General features: G+C 45.5%; 3 non-coding genes and 20 pseudogenes across 3 annotated transcripts; all 23 read right to left on the reverse strand.

Annotated features, from left to right (window-relative positions):
• Positions 1-3,929: 3,929 nt before the first annotated feature.
• Positions 3,930-4,048, reverse strand: LOC136740031 (uncharacterized; annotated as a pseudogene).
• Positions 4,049-4,269: 221 nt separating this feature from the next.
• Positions 4,270-4,388, reverse strand: LOC136740123 (uncharacterized; annotated as a pseudogene).
• Positions 4,389-4,593: 205 nt separating this feature from the next.
• LOC136740133 (uncharacterized) lies at positions 4,594-4,712 on the reverse strand (annotated as a pseudogene).
• Positions 4,713-4,928: 216 nt separating this feature from the next.
• Positions 4,929-5,047, reverse strand: LOC136740168 (uncharacterized; annotated as a pseudogene).
• Positions 5,048-5,260: 213 nt separating this feature from the next.
• Positions 5,261-5,379, reverse strand: LOC136740185 (uncharacterized; annotated as a pseudogene).
• Positions 5,380-5,593: 214 nt separating this feature from the next.
• On the reverse strand, positions 5,594-5,712 carry LOC136740211 (uncharacterized; annotated as a pseudogene).
• Positions 5,713-5,929: 217 nt separating this feature from the next.
• Positions 5,930-6,048, reverse strand: LOC136740086 (uncharacterized; annotated as a pseudogene).
• A 216-nt stretch (positions 6,049-6,264) lies between these two features.
• LOC136740205 (uncharacterized) lies at positions 6,265-6,383 on the reverse strand (annotated as a pseudogene).
• A 215-nt stretch (positions 6,384-6,598) lies between these two features.
• On the reverse strand, positions 6,599-6,717 carry LOC136740070 (uncharacterized; annotated as a pseudogene).
• A 217-nt stretch (positions 6,718-6,934) lies between these two features.
• Positions 6,935-7,053, reverse strand: LOC136739998 (uncharacterized; annotated as a pseudogene).
• Positions 7,054-7,273: 220 nt separating this feature from the next.
• On the reverse strand, positions 7,274-7,392 carry LOC136740212 (uncharacterized; annotated as a pseudogene).
• A 216-nt stretch (positions 7,393-7,608) lies between these two features.
• LOC136740088 (uncharacterized) lies at positions 7,609-7,727 on the reverse strand (annotated as a pseudogene).
• Positions 7,728-7,943: 216 nt separating this feature from the next.
• LOC136740107 (uncharacterized) lies at positions 7,944-8,062 on the reverse strand (annotated as a pseudogene).
• A 220-nt stretch (positions 8,063-8,282) lies between these two features.
• On the reverse strand, positions 8,283-8,401 carry LOC136739985 (uncharacterized; annotated as a pseudogene).
• A 221-nt stretch (positions 8,402-8,622) lies between these two features.
• LOC136740058 (5S ribosomal RNA) lies at positions 8,623-8,741 on the reverse strand. The gene has a single exon (XR_010813055.1). It is a non-coding gene; the product is annotated as a 5S ribosomal RNA (ribosomal RNA).
• A 214-nt stretch (positions 8,742-8,955) lies between these two features.
• LOC136740113 (uncharacterized) lies at positions 8,956-9,074 on the reverse strand (annotated as a pseudogene).
• Positions 9,075-9,283: 209 nt separating this feature from the next.
• LOC136740228 (uncharacterized) lies at positions 9,284-9,402 on the reverse strand (annotated as a pseudogene).
• Positions 9,403-9,611: 209 nt separating this feature from the next.
• On the reverse strand, positions 9,612-9,730 carry LOC136740087 (5S ribosomal RNA). Its single transcript, XR_010813058.1, has one exon. It is a non-coding gene; the product is annotated as a 5S ribosomal RNA (ribosomal RNA).
• A 216-nt stretch (positions 9,731-9,946) lies between these two features.
• On the reverse strand, positions 9,947-10,065 carry LOC136740183 (uncharacterized; annotated as a pseudogene).
• Positions 10,066-10,275: 210 nt separating this feature from the next.
• On the reverse strand, positions 10,276-10,394 carry LOC136740081 (5S ribosomal RNA). Its single transcript, XR_010813057.1, has one exon. It is a non-coding gene; the product is annotated as a 5S ribosomal RNA (ribosomal RNA).
• Positions 10,395-10,613: 219 nt separating this feature from the next.
• Positions 10,614-10,732, reverse strand: LOC136740029 (uncharacterized; annotated as a pseudogene).
• A 210-nt stretch (positions 10,733-10,942) lies between these two features.
• LOC136740016 (uncharacterized) lies at positions 10,943-11,061 on the reverse strand (annotated as a pseudogene).
• Positions 11,062-11,269: 208 nt separating this feature from the next.
• Positions 11,270-11,388, reverse strand: LOC136739997 (uncharacterized; annotated as a pseudogene).
• Positions 11,389-15,068: the final 3,680 nt, after the last annotated feature.

The raw sequence follows: 15,068 nt of genomic DNA on the forward strand, positions 1-15,068 counted from the left end.
TCATAGATCAACACATGGATTAGGGAGCAGGCACTTCAATCATACTGTTTGACATTGTCTCCAAGATTCTCATCGTAAATAACAAGCAGAAATCAAACTACCTTCTGGCCTGACCTTCTAGCTTGACCTTATCTTTCTTAAGTATACAAGAGAGAAAAACAGGTATTAGAGAAAAAATTTCTAACTTTCCTTCCACACTGCAAACATGGTGTGGAAAAGTGCTACATGATGATGAATGATGATGAAATATTACATCCATAGATAATGTAGTCCAACTGGTTCATGCTCCTCGTTTATTGATGTCAATGGATCTCATTATCCTGAAACTTTCATGATCGAAACATGGAATATTGTTTGTCAGTTTCCATAAAATTATGCATTAAGAGTAATGCAACAGTCACTTATCATTTTGAGCAGCTGTATCAATTGATAGTTAGATCTTTGTAATGAAATGAATAGACAGTGATCTCAGATGTAATGTGTGAATTGCATTTTGAAATGGTAATACTTTGATGTTAAGTTGTGTCATTTTAGTTCAATGAACAAATGATCTGAGGTTGATGTGTATTGTATCCAAGCAATTGTAAAAAAGTGTTAGAGTTTTGAAAAATGTGCATTTTGATCATCGGGTGTGAGTTTAGTGTCTAGAGTTTTGAAAAATGACATCAAGGTTCTGAAATGAGTGCCAAAGTGATTGTAAAAAAGTGTAATATCAGGGGACAGTGGCTATTAGTGATCTGGCCTTCCGTGGCCTCTGTATTAATGTAACAGGTCACATTGTATGTGTACACTGATACTTGATAGTATAATATAGTACAAGTAAAAAACATACATAGGTATCATAGAAGTATTTTGCAGAAATGATTATGGATAGTTATCAAAATGGAGAGGAAATGCTAAATCCATCTCCCCAGGCTGAGCTTCTATTGCTGCACCTGCTGGCCCCACTATATGGATAGAGCCACACCAAGTACAAGAGTCTCCCCATTGCTATTTATATCTCCCTATCCAGTCTTCTTGGTGTCAGGGTGGGGTGCCTATTCCCCTGCATGCTTTGAAACCTATAGCACCTGGGACGCACACTTGGGATCCGGTTCCTCTGCCCCTCACATACACATGAGGAATCCCAGGTGCTCAATACGTCATACTGTCTCGTTCATCTCATGTGTAAACTATGGACAAATACATGACTAAACGTGTTTAGTTGCTTTTCCCAGAATGCTTTGCGCCACGATAGGCAAATAACGGGGACTATGATTGGCTCCCTGACATTACCCACACTGCGACTGATGCTACCCATTTCACTACCCAACAAAGACCCATAATATGCGTGTGTCTGTCTGTCTGTCTGTCAAAGTATGTGTGTGTGTGTCTGTGTGTGTCTGTGTCTGTCTGTCTGTGTGTGAAAGTGTGTGTTTGTCTGTCTGTCTGTCTGTCATGTAACTTGCACATCTGTGAGGGCACCACTAATGCAGAAAGAGATGTACACATATTGTTTATTTTCCATATATATGTATGTATGTATGTATGCATGTCCAATTGCTTTGACAATACAAATGAATTGAATTGAGAGGGAGAGAGAGAGAGTAAGAGAGAGAGAGACAGACAGACAGACAGACAGACAGAGAGACACACACACACACACACACACACACACACAGAGAGCCAGCCAGCCAGCTCAGCGATGACATGACGAGCCTCTCTCAGCTTACTGCTATGACATCACAGAGCACGTACATTCCGTTTAACAAATCGTTAAACAAAAAAGGTTATAAACACATTGACTACAATACCGGTTAGTAAGACGAAGGTGAGTCTCTCGTTAGTATTATTAGTCAGACATTAAATAACTACGCAGGTTAGTATTTATGTCAGGTAACTTCTCGTTATATATATATCAGTCTCATTTACGTTTAGGTGCCGAGAAAGATCCTATTTGTTACCACAATTTCCCTTAACTGATTATTATTCAATGATTAAGGATAGGCAGGGCCACCAATAATCTAATGTCTATTAACTTGTGTCAATTTCAGACTAAACAGTTAAACAGGAATGAGAAGATATTTCTCGGCGTTGACAGATTTTATTTCTAAAATTATCAACAAAACAGTTTAATGCAACTCACATTTATATTTAAGAAAACTAAATGATATTACACATTCTAGAGTTATGAATCACAGATTAACATTTCTAATTGATTTCTCAAATGTCATGAATCACAAACTCCAAACTGTTAAACTTATGTGAACTTCGTCGCAGAGAGGCCTCTCTGGCTTCGGGCTCAGATAACAGCACACGGCACGAGGTCCGTGTGGTTTGGAACAAAGGCAGTCCGGTTCGGCTTTGTCCAAGAACTTCCACTCAGTCGATGCACCTGGAAGTTGGGGTTTCGCGAATGTAGAGTCTTTTCCAAACAGATTTTCCATTGGTTTGAAGGCTCCAAGGTTGTGCACAAAATCTTCTTTGTAAGCATGGTTCCACCGTAGTTACTTGAAGACGAAGTCTTTGAGGAAAGCAGGGCCCTGTTTGTTCCAAGGGTCAAGTTTCTTAAGACTCAAATAGCTATTTAAGTGACTGACACTTTCGTATTCAGTCGACTTAGTCAATTGTCCAGCTGTAAAACTCCACTGATCAGGTGGGTCTGTGAAGTTATTTATTTAATAAAGTCCTTTAAAATAATTCTTCGCTCAATCTCCTTCTCCCAGTTTAACTCTTCTGTTGCCGGCAAAGACTTGGTTGGTTTCTGATTCCGGTTCTGGCAACAGAGCTACAGGTTGAGCTGTGGCAGCGAGTTTCTGGTTCAGGTGAGAGAGAGAGAGAGAGAAAGACTGTCCGCTGTTCCTTATAGTCTGTCAGATCAGTAGGTGATTGGTCCCTGAGTTCTTGAGATTGGATTTCGGTTTCAGCCCCTAGTGTCCTATTGGAGGGAGGCTTTATTTATGACTGATGTCAATCCATGCCATCTTTTGGAAATGCCGGTTGGCCTGGGTTCGTAGCTCTATGTCGGGATTTCGTCTCTCATCCACTTCAAAGAGTTTTTATCACCTACAGGCCCCTTTCTCCAGACATCTCATAGCAGAATTCCAAACTATTTGGCCTCTTCTCGGTGCCATCCTCCCCAAAACTGTCACTTTGATGCAAACCAGTTCCAAGCTGATGAGCTAAGGAAATCTGATAACTTTGGGGGGGGAGAGGTCTTCTTTAGATCAGTGCTTCAGCTCAGAGCCCAAATGCTCTTATCCAAATACACCCAACATAACGCTACATATGTATGTATGTATGTATATATGTGTAGAAGGAAAATTAGAAATTATTTTCTTACACCTGTTTTTCTCTCTTGTATACTTAAGAAAGATACGGTCAAGCTAGAAGGTCAGCCCAGAAGATAGTTGGATTTCTGTTTGTTATTTACGATGAGAACCTTGGAGACATTGTCAAACGGTATGACCTACGTGCCTGTTCCCTAAAACCATGTGTTGACCTATGAACTCTGTTCTATAATGATATATGTTCTGCTTAGTTAGCCTTTAAGATAACATTATAATGACTTTCTAGCATGTATGGATGTATGTATGTATGTATATATATATATATATATATATATATGTATGTATGTATGTCCAATTGCTTTGACAATACAAATGAATTGAATTGAGAGGAAGAGAGAGAGAGAGAGAGAGAGAGAAAGAGAGAGAGAGAGACAGACAGACAGACAGACAGACAGCTCAGCGATGACATCACGAGCCTCTCTCAGCTGACTGCTATGACATCACAGAGCACGAACATTCCGTTGCTTGTCGTCTGTCAACCACTCAGTCACTGCTAGCCAGACTGTCCCTAAGACAAAGTGTACAATACTTCAATTATATCTCCTCCAGACAGATAAAGAGTATTAAGAGCTACGATGAAGTTACCCAGGAGACGTAAAAAGCTTGCATCACCTGGTATTTCCTGGAGGTCACCCATCCAAGTACTAACCAGGCCCTGGCCCGTTTAGTTTCCAAGGTCTGACGAGATCGGGCACGTTCAGGACGGTGTGGCCGCAAGCCGAGATGCCTGGCTGCATGATGTCTCTTAAAGGCTGGCTGGTATTGACGGAATTTCCAGCAAAAAATAAAAAATAAAAAAATAAAAAAATGGAGGGAAAAATAACAGTGCAGGAAAGGGTGTTGAAAGTAGCCGGGAACGTGTACAATTCTTCAATTATATCTCCTCCAGACAGAAAGAGAGTATTAAGAGCTACGATGAAGTTACCCAGGAGACGTAAAAAGCTTGCAGCACCTGGTATTTCTAGGAGATCTCCCATCCAAGTACTGACCAGGCCATGCCCCGTTTAGCTTCCGAGATCTGACGAGACGGGGTGCGTCCAGGACGGTGTGGCCGCAAGCCAAAAAGCCTGGCTGCATGATGTCTCTTAAAGGCTGGCGGGTATTGACGGAACTTCCAGCAAAAAAAAGAAAAATGGAGGGAAAAATACCAGTGGAGCAAATGGTGTTGAAAGTAGCCGGGTACGTGGACAAATCCTCAATTATAACACCTCCAGACAGAAAGAGAGTATTAAGAGCTACAATGAAGTTACTCAGGAGACTAAAACGCTTGCAGCACCAGGTATTTCCAGGAGGTCTCCCATCCAAGTATTGACCAGGCCCTGCCCCGTTTAGCTTCCAAGATCTGACAAGATCGGGCACGTTCAGGTCAGTGTGGCCGCAAGCCTAGAGAGCTGGCTGCATGATGTCTCTTAAAGGCTGGAGGGTATTGACGGAACTTCCGGCAAAAAAAAAAAGAAAAAAGAAAAATGGAGGGAAAAATATCAGTGCAGCAAAGGGTGTTGAAAGTAGCCGGGTACGTGTACAATTCTTCAATTATATCTCCTCCAGACTGAAAGAGAGTATTACGAGCTACGATGAAGTTACCCAAGAGACGTATAAAGCTTGCAGCACCTGGTATTTCCAGGAGGTCACCCATCCAAGTACTGACCAGGACCTGCCCCGTTCAGCTTACGCGATCTGACGAGATCGAGCGCGTTCAGGACGGTGTGGACACAAGCCGAGAGGCCTGGCTGCATGATGTCTCTTAATGGTTGGCGGGTATTGACGGAACTTCCAGCAAAAAAAAAAAAAAAGAAAAACGGAGGGAAAAATATCAGTGCAGCAAAGGATGTTGAAAGTAGCCAGGAACGTGTACAATACTTCAATTATATCTCCTCCAGACAGAAAGAGAGTATTAAGAGCTACGATAAAGTTACACAGGATACGTAAAAAGCTTGCAGAACCAGGTATTTCCAGGAGGTCCCACATTCAAGTACTAACCAGGCCCTGGCCCGTTTAGTTTCCAAGGTCTGACGAGTTCGGGCGCGTTCAGGACGGTGTGGCCGCAAGCCAAGAGGCCTGGCTGCATGATGTCTCTAAATGGCTGGAGGGTATTGACAGAACTTCCAGCAAAAAAAAATGAAAAAAGAAAAATGGAGGGAAAAATATCAGTGCAGCAAAGGGTGTTAAAAGTAGCCGGGTACGTGTACAATACTTCAATTATATCTCCTCCAGACAGAAAGAGAGTATAAAGAGCTACGATGAAGTTACCCAGGAGACGTAAAAGCTTGCAGCACCAGGTTTTTCTAGGAGGTCTCACATTCAAGTACTGACCAGGTCCTGCCCCGTTTAGCTTCCGAGATCTGATGAGTTCGGGCGCGTTCAGGACAATGTGTCCGCATGCCAAGAGGCCTGGCTGCATGATGTCTCTTAAAGGCTGGAGGGTATTGACGGAACTTCCAGCAAAATTAAAAAAGAAAAAAGAAAAATGGAGGGAAAAATACCACTGCAGCAAAGGGTGTTGAAAGTAGCCGGGTACGTGTACAATTCTTCAATTATATCTCCTCCAGACAGAAAAAGAGAATGAAGAGCTATGATAAAGTTACCCAGGAGACGTAAAAAGCTTGCAGCACCAGGTATTTCCACGAGTTCTCACATTCAAGTACTGACCAGGCCCTGCCCCGTTTAGCTTCCGAGATCTGATGAGATCGGGCGCATTCAGGACAATGTGTCCGCATGCCAAGAGGCCTGGCTGCATGATGTCTCTTAAAGGCTGGAGGATATTGACGGAACTTCCAGCAAAATAATGAAGAAAAAAGAAAAATGGAGGGAAAAATATCAGTGCAGCAAAGGGTGTTGAAAGTAACCGGGTACGTGTACAATACTTCAATTATATCTCCTCCAGACTGAAAGAGAGTATCAAGAGCTACGATAAAGTTACCCAGCAGACGTAAAAAGCTGGCAGCACCTGGTATTTCCAGGAGATCTCCCATCCAAGTACTGACCAGGTCCTGCCCCGTTTCGTTTCCGAGATCTGACGAGATCGGGCGCGTTCAGGTCTGTGTGTCCGCAAGCCGAGATGCCTGGTTGCATGATGTCTCTTAAAGGCTGGCGGATATTGATGGAACTTCCAGAAAAAATAAAAAATAAAAATAAAAATGGCGGGAAAAATATCAGTGCAGCAAAGGGTGTTGAAAGTAGCCGGGTACGTGTACAATTCTTCAATTATATCTCCTCCAGACAGAAATAGAGTATTAAGAGCTACGATGAAGTTACCCAGGAGACGAAAAAGCTTGCAGCACCTGGTATTTCCAGGAGGTCACCCATCCAAGTACTGACGAGGCCCTGCACCGTTTAGCTTCCGAGATCTGATGAGATCGACCGCGTTCAGGACGGTGTGGCCGCAAGCCAAGCAGCCTGGCTGCATGATGTCTCGTAAAGGCTGGAGGGTATTGACGGAACTTCCAGCAAAAAAAAAAAAGAAAAAAGAAAAATGGAGGGAAAAATATCTGTGCAGTAAAGGGTGTTGAAAGTAGCCGGGTACGTGTACAATTCTTCAATTAAATCTCCTCCAGACAGAAAGAGAGTATTAAAAGCTACGACGAAGTTCCCCAGGTGACGTAAAAAGCTTGCAGCACCTGGTACTTCCAGGAGGTCTCCCATCCAAGTACTGACCAGGTCCTGCCCCGTTTAGTTTCCGAGATCTGACGAGATCGGGCGCGTTCAGGACGGTGTGGCCACAAGCCGAGACGCCTGGCTGCATGATGTCTCTTAAAGGCTGGCGGGTATTGACGGAATTTCCAGCATTAAAAAAAAAAAAAAAAATAGAAAAATGGAGGGAAAAATATCAGTGCAGGAAAGGGTGTTGAAAGTAGCCGGGTACGTGTACAATTCTTCAATTATATCTCCTCCAGACTGAAAGAGAGTATTAAGAGCTACGATAAAGTTACCCAGGAGAAGTAAAAAGCTTGCAGCACCAGGTTTTTCTAGGAGGTCTCACATTCAAGTACTGACCAGGTCCTGCCCCGTTTAGCTTCCGAGATCTGATGAGTTCGGGCGCGTTCAGGACAATGTGTCCGCATGCCAAGAGGCCTGGCTGCATGATGTCTCTTAAAGGCTGGAGGGTATTGACGGAACTTCCAGCAAAATAAAAAAGAAAAAAGAAAAATGGAGGGAAAAATACCACTGCTGCAAAGGGTGTTGAAAGTAGCCGGGTACGTGTACAATGCTTCAATTATATCTCCTCCAGACAGAAAAAGAGAATGAAGAGCTATGATAAAGTTACCCAGGAGACGTAAAAAGCTTGCAGCACCAGGTATTTCCACGAGTTCTCACATTCAAGTACTGACCAGGCCCTGCCCCGTTTAGCTTCCGAGATCTGATGAGATCGGGCGCATTCAGGACAATGTGTCCGCATGCCAAGAGGCCTGGCTGCATGATGTCTCTTAAAGGCTGGAGGATATTGACGGAACTTCCAGCAAAATAATGAAGAAAAAAGAAAAATGGAGGGAAAAATATCAGTGCAGAAAAGGGTGTTGAAAGTAGCCGGGTACGTGTACAATTCTTCAATTATATCTCCTGGAGACAGAAAGAGAGTATTAAGAGCTACGATGAAGTTTCCCAGGAGACGTAAAAAGCTGGCAGCACCTGGTATTTCCAGGAGGTCTCACATTTAAGTACTGACCAGGTCCTGCCCCATTTAGCTTCCGAGATCTGACGAGATCGGGCGCATTCAGGACGGTGTGGCCACAAGCCGAAAGGCCTGGCTGCATGATGTCTCTTAAAGGTTGGCGGGTATTGACGGAACTTCCAGCAAAAAAAAAAAAAAAAAAAAAAGGAAAATGGAGGGAAAAATATCAGTGCAGCAAAGGCTGTTGAAAGTAGCCGGGTACGTGTACAATACTTCAATTATATCTCCTCCAGACAGATAGAGAGTATTAAGAGCTACGATGAAGTTTCCCAGGAGACGTAAAAGGCTTGCAGCACCAGGTATTTCCAGGAGGTCTCCCATCCAAGTACTGACGAGGCCCTGCCCCGTTTAGCTTCCGAGATCTGATGAGATCGGACGTGTTCAGGACGGTGTGGCCGCAAGCCAAGAGGCCGGGCTGCATGATGTCTCTTAAAGGCTGGCGGGTATTGACGGAACTTCCAGCAAAAAATAAAAAATAAATAAATAGAAAAATGGAGGGAAAAATATCAGTGCAGGACAGGGTGTTGAAAGTAGCCGGGTACATGTACAATTCTTCAATTATATCTCCTGGAGACAGAAAGAGAGTATTAAGAGCTACGATGAAGTTACCCAGGAGACGTAAAAAGCTTGCAGCACCTGGTATTTCTAGGAGGTCTCCCATCCAAGTACTGACCAGGCCCTGCCCCGTTTAGCTTCCGAGATCTGACGAGATCGGGCGCATTCAGGACGGTGTGGCCACAAGCCGAAAGGCCTGGCTGCATGATGTCTCTTAAAGGTTGGCGGGTATTGACGGAACTTCCAGCAAAAAAAAAAAAAAAAAAATGGATGGATGGAAAAATATCAGTGCAGCAAAGGGTGTTGACAGTAGCTGGGTGCGTGTACAATACTTCAATTAAATCTCCTCCAGACAGATAGAGAGTATTAAGAGCTACGATAAAGTTACCCAGGAGACGTAAAAGCTTGCAGCACAAGGTATTTCCAGGAGGTCTCACATTCATGTACTGACCAGGTCCTGCCCCGTTTAGCTTCCGAGATCTGACGAGATCGGGCGCGTTCAGGATGGTGTGGCCGCAAGCCGAGATGCCTGGCTGCATGATGTCTCTTAAAGGCTGGCGGGTATTGACGGAACTGCCAGCAAAACAAAAAAAGAAAAATAGAGGGAAAAATACCAGTGCAGCAAAGGGTGTTGAAAGTAGACGGGTACGTGTACAATTCTTCAATTATATCTTCTCCAGACAGAAAGAGAGTATTAAGAGCTACGATAAAGTTACCCAGGAGACGTAAAAGCTTGCAGCACTAGGTAATTCCAGGAGGTCTCACTTTCATGTACTGACCAGGTCCTGCCCCGTTTAGCTTCCGAGATCTGACGAGATCGGCCGCGTTCAGGATGGTGTGGCCGCAAGCCAAGATGCCTGGCTGCATGATGTCTCTTAAAGGCTGGCGGGTATTGACGGAACTGCCAGCAAAAAAAAAAAAAAAAATAGAGGGAAATATACCAGTGCAGCAAAGGGTGTTGAAAGTAGCCGGGTACGTGTACAATTCTTCAATTATATCTCCTCCAGACAGAAAGAGAGTATTAAGAGCTACGATGAAGTTACCCAGGAGACGTAAAAGGCTTGCAGCACCTGGTATTACTAGGAGGTCTCCCATCCAACTACTGACCAGGCCCTGCCCCGTTTAGCTTCCGAGATCTGACGAGATCGGGCGCATTCAGGACGGTGTGGCCGCAAGCCAAGAGGCCTGGCTGCATGATGTCTCTTAAAGGTTGGCGGGTATTGACGGAACTTCCAGCAAAAAAAAAAAAAAAAAAAAGAAAAATGGATGGAAAAATATCATGCAGCAAAGGGTGTTGACAGTAGCTGGGTACGTGTACAATACTTCAATTATATCTCCTCCAGACAGATAGAGAGTATTAAGAGCTACGATAAAGTTACCCAGGAGACGTAAAAGCTTGCAGCACCAGGTATTTCTAGGAGGTCTCACATTCATGTACCGACCAGGTCCTGCCCCGTTTAGCTTCCAAGATCTGACGAGATCGGGCGAGTTCAGGATGGTGTGGCCGCAAGCCAAGATGCCTGGCTGCATGATGTCTCTTAAAGGCTGGCGGGTATTGACGGAACTGCCAGCAAAAAAAAAAAAGAAAAATAGAGGGAAATATACCAGTGCAGCAAAGGGTGTTGAAAGTAGCCGGGTACGTGTACAATTCTTCAATTATATCTCCTGGAGACAGAAAGAGAGTATTAAGAGCTACGATGAAGTTACCCAGGAGACGTAAAAAGCTTGTAGCACCTGGTATTTCTAGGAGGTCTCCCATCCAAGTACTGACCAGGCCCTGCCCCGTTTAGCTTCCGAGATCTGACGAGATCGGGCGCATTCAGGACGGTGTGGCCACAAGCCGAAAGGCCTGGCTGCATGATGTCTCTTAAAGGTTGGCGGGTATTGACGGAACTTCCAGCAAAAAGAAAAAAAAAAAAAATAGAAAAATGGAGGGAAAAATATCAGTGCAGGAAAGGGTGTTGAAAGTAGCCGGGTACGTGTACAATTCTTCAATTATATCTCCTGCAGACTGAAAGAGAGTATTAAGAGCTACGATAAAGTTACCCAGGAGACGTAAAAGCTTGCAGCACCTGGTATTTCCAGGAGGTCTCACATTCAAGTACTGACCAGGTCCTGCCCCATTTAGCTTCCGAGATCTGACGAGATCGGGCGCGTTCAGGATGGTGTGGCCGCAAGCCGAGATGCCTGGCTGCATGATGTCTCTTAAAGGCTGGCGGGTATTGACGGAACTGCCAGCAAAAAAAAAAAAGAAAAATAGAGGGAAATATACCAGTGCAGCAAAGGGTGTTGAAAGTAGCCGGGTACGTGTACAATTCTTCAATTATATCTCCTGGAGACAGAAAGAGAGTATTAAGAGCTACGATGAAGTTACCCAGGAGACGTAAAAAGCTTGCAGCACCTGGTATTTCTAGGAAGTCTCCCATCCAAGTACTGACCAGGCCCTGCCCCGTTTAGCTTCCGAGATCTGACGAGATCGGGCGCGTTCAGGATGGTGTGGGCGCAAGCCAAGATGCCTGGCTGCATGATGTCTCTTAAAGGCTGGCGGGTATTGACGGAACTGCCAGCAAAAAAAAAAAGAAAAAAAGAGGGAAATATACCAGTGCAGCAAAGGGTGTTGAAAGTAGCCGGGTACGTGTACAATTCTTCAATTATATCTCCTGGAGACAGAAAGAGAGTATTAAGAGCTACGATGAAGTTACCCAGGAGACGTAAAAGCTTGCAGCACCAGGTATTTCCAGGAGGTCTCACATTCAAGTACTGACCAGGTCCTGCCCCGTTTAGCTTCCGAGATCTGACGAGATCGGGCGCATTCAGGACGGTGTGGCCGCAAGCCGAGATGTCTGGCTGCATGATGTCTCTTAAAGGCTGGCGGGTATTGACGGAATTTCCAGCAAAAAAAAAAAAAAATATATAGAATAATGGAGGAAAAAATATCAGTGCAGGAAAGGGTGTTGACAGTAGCTGGGTGCGTGTACAATACTTCAATTAAATCTCCTCCAGACAGATAGAGAGTATTAAGAGCTACGATGAACTCACCTAAAGGATTATTAGGAACACCATACTAATACTGTGTTTTACCCCCTTTCGCCTTCAGAACTGCTTTAATTCTACGTGGCATTGATTCAACAAGGTGCTGAAAGCATTCTTTAGAAATGTTGGCCCATATTGATAGGATAGCATCTTGCAGTTGATGGAGATTTGTGGGATGCACATCCAGGGCACGAAGCTCCCGTTCCACCACATCCCAAAGATGCTCTATTGGGTTGAGATCTGGTGACGGTGGGGGCCAGTTTAGTACAGTGAACTCATTTTCATGTTCAAGAAACCAATTTGAAATGATTCCACCTTTGTGACATGGTGCATTATCCTGCTGGAAGTAGCCATCAGAGGATGGGTACATGGTGGTCAAAAAGGGATGGACGTGGTCAGAAACAATGCTCAGGTAGGCCGTAGCATTTAAACGATGCCCAATTGGCACTAAGGGGCCTAAAGTGTGCCAAGAAGACATCCCCCACACCATTACACCACCACCACCAGCCTGCACAGTGGTAACAAGACTTGATGGATCCATGTTCTCATTCTGTTTACGCCAAATTCTGACTCTACCATCTGAATGTCTCACCTCTTTTTCCTATTTGTAGTGGAGATGAGTGGTACCCAGTGGGGTCTTCTGCTGTTGTAGCCCATCCGCCTCAAGGTTGTACGTGTTGTGGCATCACAAATGCTTTGCTGCATACCTCGGTTGTAGCGAGTGGTTATTTCAGTCAAAGTTGCTCTTCTATCAGCTTGAATCGAGTCGGCCCATTCTCCTCTGAGCTCTAGCATCAACAAGGCATTTTCGCCCACAGGACTGCCGCATACTGGATGTTTTTCCCTTTTCACACCATTCTTTGTAAACCCTAGAAATGGTTGTGCGTGAAAATCCCAGTAACTGAGCAGATTGTGAAATACTCAGACCGGCCCGTCTGGCACCAACAACCATGCCACGCTCAAAATTGCTTAAATCACCTTTCATTCCCATTCAGACATTCAGTTTGGAGTTCAGGAGATTGTCTTGACCAGGACCACACCCCTAAATGCATTGAAGCAACTGCCATGTGATTGGTTGATTAGATAATTGCATTAATGAGAAATTGAACAGGTGTTCCTAATAATCCTTTAGGTGAGTGTATATGTATGTATGTGTATGTATGTCCAATTGCTTTGACAATACAAATGAAATTAATTGAGAGAGAGAGAGAGAGAGAGAGAGAGAGAGGAGGAAAATGAGCTCCTAAAAAACATTTGTTTTTATACATAAGCGGATTTAATTTGTCATTTACAAATGAATATATAGCACTATAAACATACACAGAAGACATGGAATAGAAATTCAGAAGAAAAAGTATTCAAAAAATAATAATTTTAAGAGAAACACAAAAAGAAGAAAGCAGAGAGACAGTTCAGGAAGAAAAGTCAGAAAAGAAAAGCTGAAGACAAGAATTGGAGGTAAGAGACAAATAATTACACAAAAAAATATGTATTAATAAAATAAATAAGCATTCTCAGTAGTTGACTCAGCCAATGAAAATGCAGAGCTCCGATTTGAATAGAGTGACAGTAGGAGAGAGCCCAACTGCCACTGAGACTGATAGAAATCTATCAAACAGCAGTCTGACTGCAGAGCTGCCTTTTGAAATCCGATACCCTGAAGACATTCGCTCTGCACAGGCTAAGAAGGACTACAAACAAGCTGTGATGAGAGCATCTCCTGAGACCCTCATCCTAGACTACACCGGTAAAGGAGAAAACAGGGTCAAGAACAATCTACTGTTCTACACCGCCTTTCACAAAACCCTGTGCCAGACATACCCCAATAACAACAAGAGGGGCATTAGCAGAGGCAGGCAGATCTCAGTGCTGGTAGAGAAAGACACAGACAGTGTGATGCTCACTTTTAATGTATACCACAACGGGACCATCATGGTGCAGGGCAGCGAGAGCAGCCTGGACCAATTAGCTCTCGGCTTCCACACCTCAAAGCAGCAGACTGAGGTAGAGAAACAAGAGCCAGAGCCGGCCACCCTGCAGTCTGCCCCCAGCCACACGGAGCCAGACAGTGCCCCATCTCCCACAGACTGCCCCCCTGTCTCCCCAAAACTCTCCAGCAACATTAAAACACTAAAGGAATGCCTATCAGTGCTGGAGCTGGAGTTTGCGGAGTTCAGGGAGCAGACCTTGAGCACCCTGGCCCAGACCTCCTTGTGCGATCAGCTCCGGGATGAGATGCACAGACTAAAGATGCAGCACAAGGCTGAGATCCATGAGCTGAGAGCAGCAGTGAGAGACCTGGAGGAGCAGAGCCAAACCCTGAGGACGGAGCTGCGCAGAGCGAGGGAGGAGCTGACCAGGACACCCCAGCACAGCCAGCTAAGGAGCCTGCAGAGCCAGCTGGAGGAGCTAAGAGAGGAGCTACACATCACTGGAGCACAGAGACTGCACTGCACTGACCCCACAACACCTCCAACCCCTGACGCACCCACTGATCCACCCACACTCCCCACCACTCCTGACACACCCACTATCACCAGACCTGCCACTAATACACAACCCCCTGAAACGCCACTCCCCCAAAACACACCCGCTGCCCCCACCACTCCCGACGCAAACCCGGAGTAGCAGGTCAACGCAGAGGTGGTCATTCTGAGCGAATCCAATGGGAAGTTCCTGGTTGAGAGGCGACTCTTCCCTGGCCGAAAAGTGAAAAAGCTTTGGTGCTCCACAGCACAGAGAGCCCTGGAGCTGCTCTCCAAGAGGAGGCTTTGCCAAGTCAAACACATCCTCATCCACACCGGCACTAACGACCTGAGTGCCCGCAGGGGCGATGTGGCCTCAGCCCTGAGACAGGTAGCAACGAAAGCCACAGAGGAATTCCCAACTGCCAAAATTTCCATCTCCACACTGCTGCCCCGCACAGACGTGCCCCTGCACATCATCCAGGCCATCAACGCAGAAGTGTCCCGAAGATGTGCCCTCCTCCCCAACGTCCACCTGGCACACCACTGAGACATCCAGCCACATCACCTGTATGACCACGTCCACCTCAACAAGACGGGTGTGAGGATCATCTCAAAGGTCCTCAAGGACACAACCCTGGGCCGAAACCCCACACACCCCCACCTCGAGACCAGGAGCAAACCCCCCAGCCCCCGGCCACATCCCCAGCCACCGGCTCCACCCCAGCCCCAGCCCCTGAGACCCCACGGCCCCATTCCCCACCCCCCCATCCCCAGAGGGCCCATCCAGCACAGCAGAGCGGACAGCCGGGGACCAGCACAGCCACACAGCCACGCAGCAGCGGCTTCCAGAGCCTGGAAGCCCGATGCTGCCCAGCTGGCCCAGATAAGGCAACTCCTCAGTGTCATCTGTACCACACTGCTGAGTTAACTGAGCCTCAACACACATATATATGGTTGTGGAGATGGAGAGTAAGAAAAAATGTGATTTAATTATTCTGATATTTTGATGCAAAG

Source organism: Amia ocellicauda, unplaced genomic scaffold (genome assembly GCF_036373705.1).
Source record: "Amia ocellicauda isolate fAmiCal2 unplaced genomic scaffold, fAmiCal2.hap1 HAP1_SCAFFOLD_63, whole genome shotgun sequence".
Classification (NCBI taxonomy): Eukaryota; Metazoa; Chordata; class Actinopteri; order Amiiformes; family Amiidae; genus Amia; species Amia ocellicauda.